Below are 11,486 nucleotides of genomic sequence, written 5' to 3' on the forward strand. Positions count from 1 at the left end.
GAGAGAGAGAGAGAGAGAGGCTGTCTACTGTCAAAATGACAGTGTCCCTCTTTGGCCACCACATCTAGAAAATTCTTCTTCTTTGGCCTCAACCTTAACCTCGCCACCACCCCTGACCTGGCCTCCAGTCCAGTACTGCTTCGTCGTTATAGCTACAGTACTGCCAAACAGATGCTTTCCAAACAGTTGTCGGGTGAATTCTTAAGAAAAATAGGAATACGATGATAAATCTCTCTAAGGAACGTTGTGTCAACTGGCCATGCAGAGAAAACAGAGAGATAAAGAAAAATGGACAAGACCTCGGATTCCACTGCTGACCTGCGCCTTGACTGTTTAACTTGATTAACTTCACACAACACCAAGATCACACAGACAGTTCATCATTAGCCTGACACACATGCAAATTCGTCTTGTTAATCAAACATCAACTTGTTGACATTGTTGCACTGTGAAACCAAAACCCTTAATTTTATCCCTCAAATGCCCTTAATTTCTCCATTATATTAACATGAACTATCTATTAAAATAACAGCTTTAAAAAAGTAAGGGTTAGTATCATGGGATTTTAAGGGATCTATTCATGGGTTGATTAGTAATTAAGGGTTTTGTAAGCCTTTTGTGCATGGTTTACAGGGTTATTAGTGCAAGTTGAGTTATTAATGGAAAGTTCCTGTCTCCCCAAATTTTTCATTAATAAGTCAAAAATTAAGGGGGTTTAAAGGTCTCCTCCATTAACCATAACTTCCTTAACTAATTGTAAGGGGATTTTGCATGAAGGGGTGAAATAAGGGATGAATTAATGTAAATTAATGTAAATGTAAGGCTGTTTTAAGGGATTAGTGGTTCACAGTGTTGAGTGAACTCACAGGTCAGTAAGTGAAAATGACTCAGCCTTCCAAATGGAAACCCAGCCAAGACCCCAAGACCTCAGACTTACTGTGAATTTTAGATACAACTCTAGGCAAAAAGTTGCATCATCACCCACTACAAGTCCTCATCCTCCGCTCCCCTCTGAAGCACCATGCAGGACCCATGAGTTCAGAGAGGAAGCCCCAAAAAACTGTGTGGGTGTCTTAAGGCATTCTGAGGCGGCAGTTTGGTTTGCACATAAACAATTCAGGCCAACCAACAGGAAACCAACTGCAGACTGTTTCAAATCCTTAACTATTTTAACTGTTTCTGGTCCACAACACACAAACAAAATGGCAACACTTTAGAATTAAAGTTTCTAAGTTTGGGTTATTGATGAATTAAACAATACAATATTTGTAATTATGTAGTACATATTAATTAGTAATGATATGAGTTACAATGTATGTCTGATTCAAGTGCAGAATACTATTGCTAATGCATTAATTTTACATTATTATGATACATAATGTGTATCAATGTATGGTTAGACCTACCTACCCTTCTTTAGGAATCCGTAGTTAGGAACTATCATTATTTTTACTAATGATTTGTTGATCAGTAACAAAAAATCAATACTTCAATACTTCAAAAAATATCTCTAAATGTTAAATTGTTGCTACAGATGTTTCTCTAATGAATTATAAATGATGTTTGTGCATTTGTTACACATCTGCTGAACAGTTGTACAGGTGTTTGCAGCCCCTAATCTAAAGTTGAAACTGTTCATCTGGTACCAACATGTAGGGGTTTTTGAGAGCCATTTGTATTAACCTTCTGATACTTTATGAATGTGTTGTTGTATTCATAAAATGTTTGCTACTCATTACTAAAACTGTTTGCAGCCCCTAAAACAAAAGTTGCAACAAATAACTCTCAATAAACAGCCTATAAACATTTGATCTCCAAACCAACTACATCAAATTATACTCAACTGGCAGCTTTAACAGCCTTTATCTTTAGCATTAGTGAAACGTTAAAGTCACAGTTTTGAGACCTCTCGACTCCACCCAACACAGGACTAGCTTTTCTCCGCACCAACTCCAACACAGAAGACCAGGACAAGCAGGAATACAAAAATACCTTTTTATTAGAAATAGTTTAAAACAATTATTTACTCCCCCCCGGGTTCCCCCACTACCCCCCAGTGACCAGGATGACAACAACCTCAAAGGCTAAAGGCAGAATGAAATTGGCTAGTCTGGATGGTCCTGCTGCCAAAGGATAATGCACCGCAAAACTCAATGATAGGGCACTGCATTGGGTAGAGCACACCGATCCAAGCGGTAGGGCACTGCAAACTTAAGGCACTGCAATTCACATGATAAGGCACTGCAACTAGGAAGTGGGGCACTGCAAACTTATAAATCTTTTCTCACTGCATACCAACACCATTAAATGGTCCCACAGGCCCACCCTTAGCCCTGGCCTACACTGCCGACCCAAGTTCTAACTGGGGAGAACAGTGGGGAACAGAAAGAGGGAGACAGACAGGACAAACAACTTAAAACAGAAAAGTGGGGATAGGTTCTCAAGGCCCAAAGAGAACCAAATCCCCACAAAAAAAACAAAAAAAAAGAAATCAGCCGTCAGGATCCAAGCAGCGCCTCTGGAGCAGCCCCTCTGGAGATGTCATCAACCACAGCGTACGGATGGCGTCCCCGTCCCACCAGCGGCGCTCGGCAAGGAACCTGGGAAACACGGTGGCTTTCAGTCTCTAGCAAATCATCAGCACAATGTCAAGCTGTCATGTAACCAACAGCACGGGGGGCTTACTGCCCTGCTCCACTACAGCCATCGGGCGTCAGGCATTGCCATCAGCCGTCAGCCATCGAAGAAATGATTCCTTTACCAGCAGTGAAAGACGCTCCACTGCTCGCGTTGCGTCCGCGTTACATCAGATGGCTGCGTTCAAGCAAAAAAAAAATCGCCGAGGTTCAATTCTCGATGGCTGACGCACACGTTCTCCCGCATTGGAATAAAGTTGAATTGATGGTTTTCTGGTGAATCCATTCAAAAGTCAACACGCTCTGTGGAGCAGGGAGAACGTCACGTCGGCGCAACTCTGATGGCAACGCGACACAACGCTGGTAGTGGAGCTCTAACGTTAGAGCATGACACGTTACTGTCAAACAGCCTATCCCCAACCCCCACTCTAATTAGTAAATGAACTACAGGTGAGTCTAATCAAAGCTCTTTGGCAGAGTAGCCTACTAGGCTCTTCTCACCCTTTGACATTAACATTTTGCGTCACATCCTTGGTGGTGCATCTTTGACAGTCAAATGCTTTGTTAGTGTCTGCTAGCTAACACTAGTGCTAGTTGACTTTAGCTGGTTAAAACTTAACTCCCTGCTTCAATTTAGACAATAGATAATTTAGACCCAATAGATTTGGAGATAAATATAATGTTGACAGCATGAATTGTTAGGGTTAGGGTAATTACCTAACCTTAACCAAACTTGTTTTAGTTTCCTATCCTTAACTATTAGCTAACCTATTAGCTAACCTTTCATATGACGAACAAGTGAGAATGGCGTGTCCAATTTGTGCTATTGTCACATAATCCTTTTGTGGCGGAGGAGCGCAATCTTCACATTTTTTGTGTCCACAACACATGGCCTGCATTTCAGAGTGTGTTGCTCATCTCTCAACAAAATATTTACAATAGACCAATAGCCTAACATAATATCTCTGCTCGAATAAGGGACTCCGGATCCTACCTCCTGTTAGACTAACATGATAAAACACATAGGGGTGTAATCAGAGGGTAACATTGACTATTATTTTGCTAGAGATTTTCTCTAATATGGATTTCTTTATTTATTGTTATGATAGATTTTGATCAATTTTGAAGACGCAATCCAAAAAATCAAAAATTGCTAACCATAACCTAGTTTAGCATCCCAGCATTCGTCTGTGATATCACTTGTTTCAGCTCATGCATGACACGAGTGTCCATTTCACTGCATGCATTTCCTCCTTGTTTGCTAGCAGAGAGATGTAGGCTATCTATTTGCTGACCTGACATCTTTTTTAAAGAGATCTAAGATTAAGTCACTAAAATCTATAATAACTTCATCCTGTGTCATCTCTATTTGCATGATTGCAGTATTTATATTAAGGATGGAATGATTAGTAAACAGGAACCAAAAATTCTATTAATTTTTGCCATGGGCAAAAAGGATCCAGATAGAATCTGAAAGTCCCGAAATTATGACAACACTATTCTGGTCTATAAGTAACTTATCATAAAAATAAATTTCTAGTCCATGCAGTGTTCTGCTATTTGCTGATAGACTGTTTAACTTAAAGACCTTGTGCTGTCACTCAAAAACTTGATGCCAGGGCCAGTGTTCAAATTTATCAAACCTTATCTTCAAAGGATTTCCTAGCTGATAGAGGCTGTTGGAAGCACAGTCCCTCCAGGTCAAGGAGTTCTCTGAAAAGCCTTCATTTCTTGTGTGCAAAAAAAACAAAAAAACCTTGTGTGGCTTGTCCAATTAAAGAGTCACTTGTTTAACTGTTGGTGATGACCCTTCTCGTGGCTCTGGCCTACAAGCGAGCATGGCATCAATTCACTCTGGCAAAAGCCTGAAGGCTGTGAAGGTCTTGTGATGATGTTGAACTATCGGCACAAACAGATTCCTATTGACTTGGTTTCCGTCCGTCTTGCAGAGAGAAAGGGACATGTTTTTTTTTCAGATTGCTATGCAAGAAGGAGGTCAGTCGGTTCATTTAGAAGCAATCTACCATAGAAGGAAAAAAAGAGGGTGGTGAGATTTTAAAACATCTGACCGACATGTAAACAGACAATATTTCTAGCCTCCTTCACCCTGCCAGTCTCTCCCTCCGGCCATGCAGTGATCACCCTCGTGGGACTCAACCTGCCAATCAGGTGCCAAATAAATCTACAAGGCCCCTCCCCTTGTGCGTCCATGCCCCAGTGATATACTTCCTGGAGCCACTGGTTTCCCAAAGGATCCCTTTTATTAAAAAACACAGCCACCCCTATCCTTGTATACACTGTATATACACAGAGAGATAGACTTTCAGAAAGGGGACTTGAACTATCCCACAGATATGAACTAAAAATACAAGCCCGCAATTGTCTGCTGTGAACGATATTTATGTCTATCTTGAGAACATTTTGAAGTGATACGTCAAACAGTGATGTGGGGTAGGCCTGCTTTTTGCTGTAACCACAAACAATTGTATAGCGCTGGGAGCGCAGCACTCTCAAAAGCCTCTGCATAATGACATAGAAACTGGCATCAATAATATGTCAACAAACAATCTGCTTCCACTCATCCTTTTCCCACAGTCAACTGTCCAAGAATGACTAGGCGAGTACAGAGTGTAGGGTATGAATATTGAGATACCACACACCAGCATGCACAGCGCATAAATGCTTTGCAGAATGAAAATGCGTGGAAACAATTGGTGTTGAAAAATCTATTTCCAGATGAGAGGACAAAAGTGAGTGTGTGTGTGTGTGTGTGCGTGTGTGTGTGTGTGTGAGAGAGAGCGAGAGAGAGAGAGTGAGAGAGAGAGACAGAGAGAAAGTGGATATGTGTCCGTAGGTGTGAATATGTGTCTGTGTTTGTGTGTATGTGTGTATACTGTACATTTACATACATGTGTGCAATTATCTGTGTATCCAAGAGTGTGTGTGTGTGTGTCTGATGACGTAGGCCACAGCCATTAGATGCCGTCTCTTTTCTCCCTCTCATTAAGGTGGAGCCTGGAGGAGTGTGCTGGAGGAGTATAATCAGGATAATAACAAGGTTGCACAGGCAGCTGCTGATGGGGACTGGAGAGGCGAGCCAGGTTGGCAGCCGACGCGGCCGTGCGTTAGACTGCAGGTTCAGGTTGACTCCGCAGCACATTCTACAGACAGGACCCGACAAGCCAGGAGCCAGGAGAGAAAGCAGACTTTTAGGTGGATGAAGCGGTGTGCCTGTGCAAAGGTCCACTCACTTTTTTGTTCCTACAGTACACTCCTATGTGTAAACTGGAAGCAGGCGCACGTGTGCCCATGCACGTACTCATGCATATAAACACATACGGCCTTGCATACACATAAGCACACACAAACACACACAACACAACACGACACAACACTTGCAGCACTTCCCGCCCACATCAGTTGGTACACACCACTCACATTTTTGCCTCTGAATCATTCAGGCATCCGCTTCCTGCTTGCCCCCACTGCAGAAGCTTAAGCCCCATGTAATCGTTCAACACCATTGCACTTCCCTTCCTCTGTCCCTCCATCCTGCCATCCCCCTCTGCTGGGAACTGTTGACTCATGGTTGACTAAATCAACAGTTTTGGGCCAGAAGCATCCATCTGGACTGTGGTCGCTGCTGTGGCCTGCTGGTCACTTACCTCTTTACCGGAACAGCTCCTGCAGTTACAGTCAACAGACAGCGACACTTGTGACGACAAGCTGCGCAGCTTTTCATAAGTGCTTTGACACCCTTGCACAACCAGCAGAGCAACGTCATGTCAAAAATAAGCAGCTTGTAATTGGGCCAAAATAAGTCGCACGGTCTGTTCTCAAGACCCAAGGGTTTTAGGAAACAAATGGCTCACTTGTCAGAGAAGTTCTCTGGCCTGCAGATAGAGACCCATGAGCGATTTGGAGAGGGACTTTACTTTCTTTGAACAGAAATAAAAGAGCAACAGGAAATTCATGCGGTTGCAAGCCATTGGCTGCATGTCAGAGCACAGCAATCCCCAGTGCGCACATCATCATCTATCAACATCTAGTCTTGATCTTCAGTGCGTGCATTCACACCTCTCGAGTCTGTATTAACAACTAAAGGATTTAATGATTTACTCCGCCCGATGAGGTCCTACAGCAAGAACCAACATGCAGGGCAGATCTCATCTGCACACAGTCAACCCATATCAAAGCATCCTGTTACTGAAAGCTACCGTTTCCTTCAGGCGCGACCGAGAATAGACAGTTCCTTCTCATTACTGTCAATCACAACATAGAGCTCCTGAGTTCATGGATCATTTCATGTGTTTTGTTCATAGCATGATAGTATGTCTGTAACACACACAGATGGCCTGAGTTAGATGATATATTTAGTGCATGGGGATATTCATTTTTGGGATTCATCTTCAAGGCTTAGATTTGAACCTCAGTGATTTAAGTAATCTACATTGTGATACAATTTGTTCAGTGCAAAGCCCTGAGGTTTCAAACAAATCTCTTTCACAGCTGAAGTTGTACATACAGCCAAATTGTTAGAGAGATAAATCACTCTGACCCTCTGTGGGGAATGTATACACAGCCATTACTTTTTTGATAGGCTCCCCTTTAGCACAGAATATATCAACGCCTAAGAGTACAGGGAGTACAGTATGTGAGACCTGCCAGTATAAATGTGTGCGAGTGTGTCTGTGCACGTGTGTATGAGTGTTTTGTATGTGTGTTTATGAGTATGTGTATTTGTGTGTATGCATGCAGCGTGCGCACAAATGTGCATGTGAGCTGCATTACATTTTTCAGCCCTGTGACAGAGGAATGCAAAAACATGACTCCCTCGGAGTGGGAACCATCTGCCTCACTTGTAATCAGCTTGTGCAGTGTCAGGGTGTTTACATTGAGGCTGCATGGTTTGAAGAAAAAACCTGCAGGACTTCATAAATCAGTTTCCTGTGTAAGCCCCCAGTGTCTATGTGGCCTCAACATAGTATGATGTTTATCGCTGATGAAGTCAGTGACCTGTCCTCTGGGAATTAGCCAAAAATTGCCCAGAAACAGGAGCTGTGCAGTTTACTGAGACTTCTAACTGCCATGGTCTCCATGGTTCACAATACATTTTATACACAGTTTACAACATCTTTGAATGGTTTTCAGATAGTATCATTCACATGACACATCATTTTGGATTGTGTTTATACGTATTATATCAATAAATAATTGAATAACGTATTATATCATAATATTAAGGCTGATAGCATAAACCCTCTTCACATCAATTTGTCATGGAAATCTGTACAGATGTTTGTAATTAGAAATAAACTGGTGAGCCTGCTGAATATATTATCTTGATGGATTTCAAAATGTCTAATATTTGAAATGCTTAATTGGAATGGTAAATTCTGAAAGATTAGTGAAGAATGCTGGCCTATTATCTTCATGCAATGAACCTCATGGCATTCACTGAAGCACTCCATCCAAGGAAATCTCCCTTTTTGCTTCACTGGGTGAAACGTAATAAACATCTCCCCTTACAGAATGAAATTCCAGAGCTGCAGCTGTGGCCACCAACTACAAAGCAAAGAGGGCAAGACGATGTGATGCATACGTCCCCCCTTCCTCCCAGATGCTTCACCTCTTTAACAGCATGTAGTCCACTCCATCCCTTTTAGACCAGATTTCTCCTGGGTCCAATATGGGAAGCTATAGTATTTTATTTGATAGCTGTAACATGAGGATGAAGCCAATGCATTAAGTGGGAAATTAGATGGATATACTGAAATGTGTTCCCAGACGAAGTCCAGGAATACTGAATATACATTGAGCATTCCTCTATGGGGATTCCAAGCCAAACAGTTCCTTCCGATTAGGTTTCTGCACTGAATGTTGATTTGTTTTAAAGACCTATACGAGGTTAAATTCCATTTTCAGCCTTTATTCATTCCAAAGAACAAAGCATGGCTATACAGACTTAAATTTTTGAAAAGAATTCCAAGTTCCACAGGCCAGCGAACATTTGACGGATCAAAGATTGTGCTTTTTCAACTTCAAAATGTTCTCCCCGGTTATGGGCCCAAACAATGTTTCACATACAAACTTAAGGCATGTTGCCGATCAACAGAAACGTGTTTGTCAGCATTCTGAGGTCAGGTTGACTCATCGTCACATCGTATTCAGCATCCAGGAATAGAATGAACAGCTCTGTTTGGTTGGTCAGTGCAGGGGGTAATGTTTAGCCAGGAGGCTCAGTGAAGCCAGACCTGCAATCTGGAGAGGTAGACTGCTGAGTTCACCCCAGGACACAGGAGCGGGGAAAATAAACTATTACAGGCTCACAAACTATTCATTGGAAGCACTGGATAGTTTGTGTGTGTGTGTAGCGGGGACAATAAGCACAGCTTGAACTCTAAACCACAGGTGGTTATGCCAGGTTTTAAAAAAATTTTTTTTTTAGATATATATTGGAGCATAAACACAGCTGACACCTTGTCAAAGAGTGAGGAAAAAGATTCCGCTGATCTGCCAGCACAGCCTTGGCTCTGGAAAGGCTCTGAATATAAACAAGCTGAATGAGGGATGCACAAATAAACAGTGAAATACAATGTTAGCACGCACTCTTTGCACCTCAATACGTACACAGGTACAGACAAGCACAGACAAACACCACACACACGCACACAAACACACACCGACACACGGCTATAAACTATTCGTCCGACCTTTGAAATATATGTCTGAGAGACGTTGATGCATCCTCACACACTTGCCCTCTGCCGAACCTTCACCACTCTCATTAATCTCTCCTGGTCCCGTCCGCTGTCTGAAGGCTCTTTCTGCCTTTCTGAACCCCCAGCTGCTCCTGATGGACCCAAGTGTTTGGAATAGAGGCCTCTGTTCCTCTCAACCTGGTGCTGAAGTGGAGAGCATGTGGACGATGGAGGAGCCGGATCAGTGGGGGCCTAATAAATAACAGAGAGACCCTCTACTGCCTTTAAAGCCCGTTTTACAGTATAGGGCTCCTTTTTCAACAAGAACACTGCAGCAAAAATGTAATCTGGGCTTTGGCACCAAGTCTCTAAAGCATTTCCACAGATGGAAGAGGAGAGGTTATACTGGTGAAAAGCAGGAGTCAAACTTTCTTTATTACTGTTTGGAGAGTGGTTAGGCATTTCAATATCTGTTTCGCTTGAGGTGTAGAATTCCAGTGCTGCCTCCCCGTTGTATTTCACTGCTGAACTTGATGACAAATAGTTTTTGTTTATGGCTTGGCTTGCACCATTCTTCAACCGATCAACTTACTGATTATAACTTAAAAGTGACTGTGTCCAAATCAAACACAGAAAAAGGGGCACTGGAGGGTTTAAAATGTTCCCAGAGCTGAATTCAATTAACACAGGAAGAGATGCTATCTATGTAATATTCAGGCTTCTGAAACTGTTCCTTTATCCATGTTATTTCAGTGTTCTTAACACGGAGCAGTCTGCGTCACTTCCAGAGAAAATAAAATGATATGGCTTTGCCCCCACATTTTTCAAATACATACATTATCTCAGGGAAAATGATAGCCTTTCAGGAATTTCAGCCACTACAGCCTTTAAAAAAGGTTTGCAAAAGGTTTGCAACAAGCAGAGCCCCTTTGAATAAAATAAGCAAGAAAAAAGCATGTCAAAAAGTGAGGCAGTGTGCGCAGCCTTTATGTTCAGTGATCTATGCTGTCATCTATTGGTAATAAAAGGTTAAATGATTTTCCAGCAACAGATTTCTGCCACAGAGTTCTCATGAATAATAACTGTAACTTAGCTTGATGAATGTAGGGGAAGGAGTGAAATCAGTATGGCAACCCAAAAGAGAAATGGCAGATAGCAAAGTTTGACAGGACACATTATATTTTATTATCTTTTCAGATACGGTAGCTCCAGAATGCATACATAAACACACTGCTAACTGCTTGGAGAGTCAAGGACCTGCTATGATACAATCCAGACTGTCTAACCAAACTTCCCAAATGATTGACAGCAACCACATGACCTAAAACCCAAACACTCTGCTGTGTAAGACGCAGGTAACCTCACAGTCTAGCTCCAAACATGGACATGATCTAGACTCAGACCTCAGGAGACTTCAGTCCTGTTTCCTATGGCCTGCTGCTAGAACTGTTACAGCCCCCCGCAAAGACCTGGAACTACAACGCAAACCAACAGCCAGGATGGGACAGATCCCAAACCAAACTCCCTGTGGAATTCACATCTGGGCCAGCGTGTAGAGTGAACTTGGTCCAGACTTGTTCCTGCACCATGGGTGCCTGGCACCACTTGGGCTATCCTGGCAGAGGTTTGAGTAAGTGGCACTCCACCCATGCCTCATTGAGGCTGAAGACGCAACCGCAAGAATTACACCCTATGTGATTGTTTGTCACCCAACTTCTACTAAGAACCACCCTGCACCCATTTCATCCTGACGGAGCTAGAATAGACCTGACCAGTCAGTCAAGCATTACTCTGGGAAGCCTATAATGACTACCTCTAGCTGTAGCTCTGTGGGAAGAGTTATGGCTCAGAGAGAAAGAGACAGAAAAAGTGCGTAAAAAATATGATTTCCAGCCACAGTGCTCGGTGGGTTGTTTCCTGCTCTTTTCTTTTTCTCATGTTCCAAAGTCCAAGGGACAAGGTAACATGGATGTCAACAGTAGCACAGGCATTCAAACTTTCCAAAATGCAATAGTTTGTAATGGAAGAGTTGAAACTAACTAACAAAGAAGAAAGTAATGCAGACCTAAATTGAAGACTGAGACACTAGCAAGATTTCAAAACACAAACCTCCATGGCCAAGGCAATGCTATAAGACATAAAGCTTTGT

Source organism: Centroberyx gerrardi, chromosome 12, assembly GCF_048128805.1.
Source record: "Centroberyx gerrardi isolate f3 chromosome 12, fCenGer3.hap1.cur.20231027, whole genome shotgun sequence".
NCBI classification, from domain to species: Eukaryota; Metazoa; Chordata; class Actinopteri; order Beryciformes; family Berycidae; genus Centroberyx; species Centroberyx gerrardi.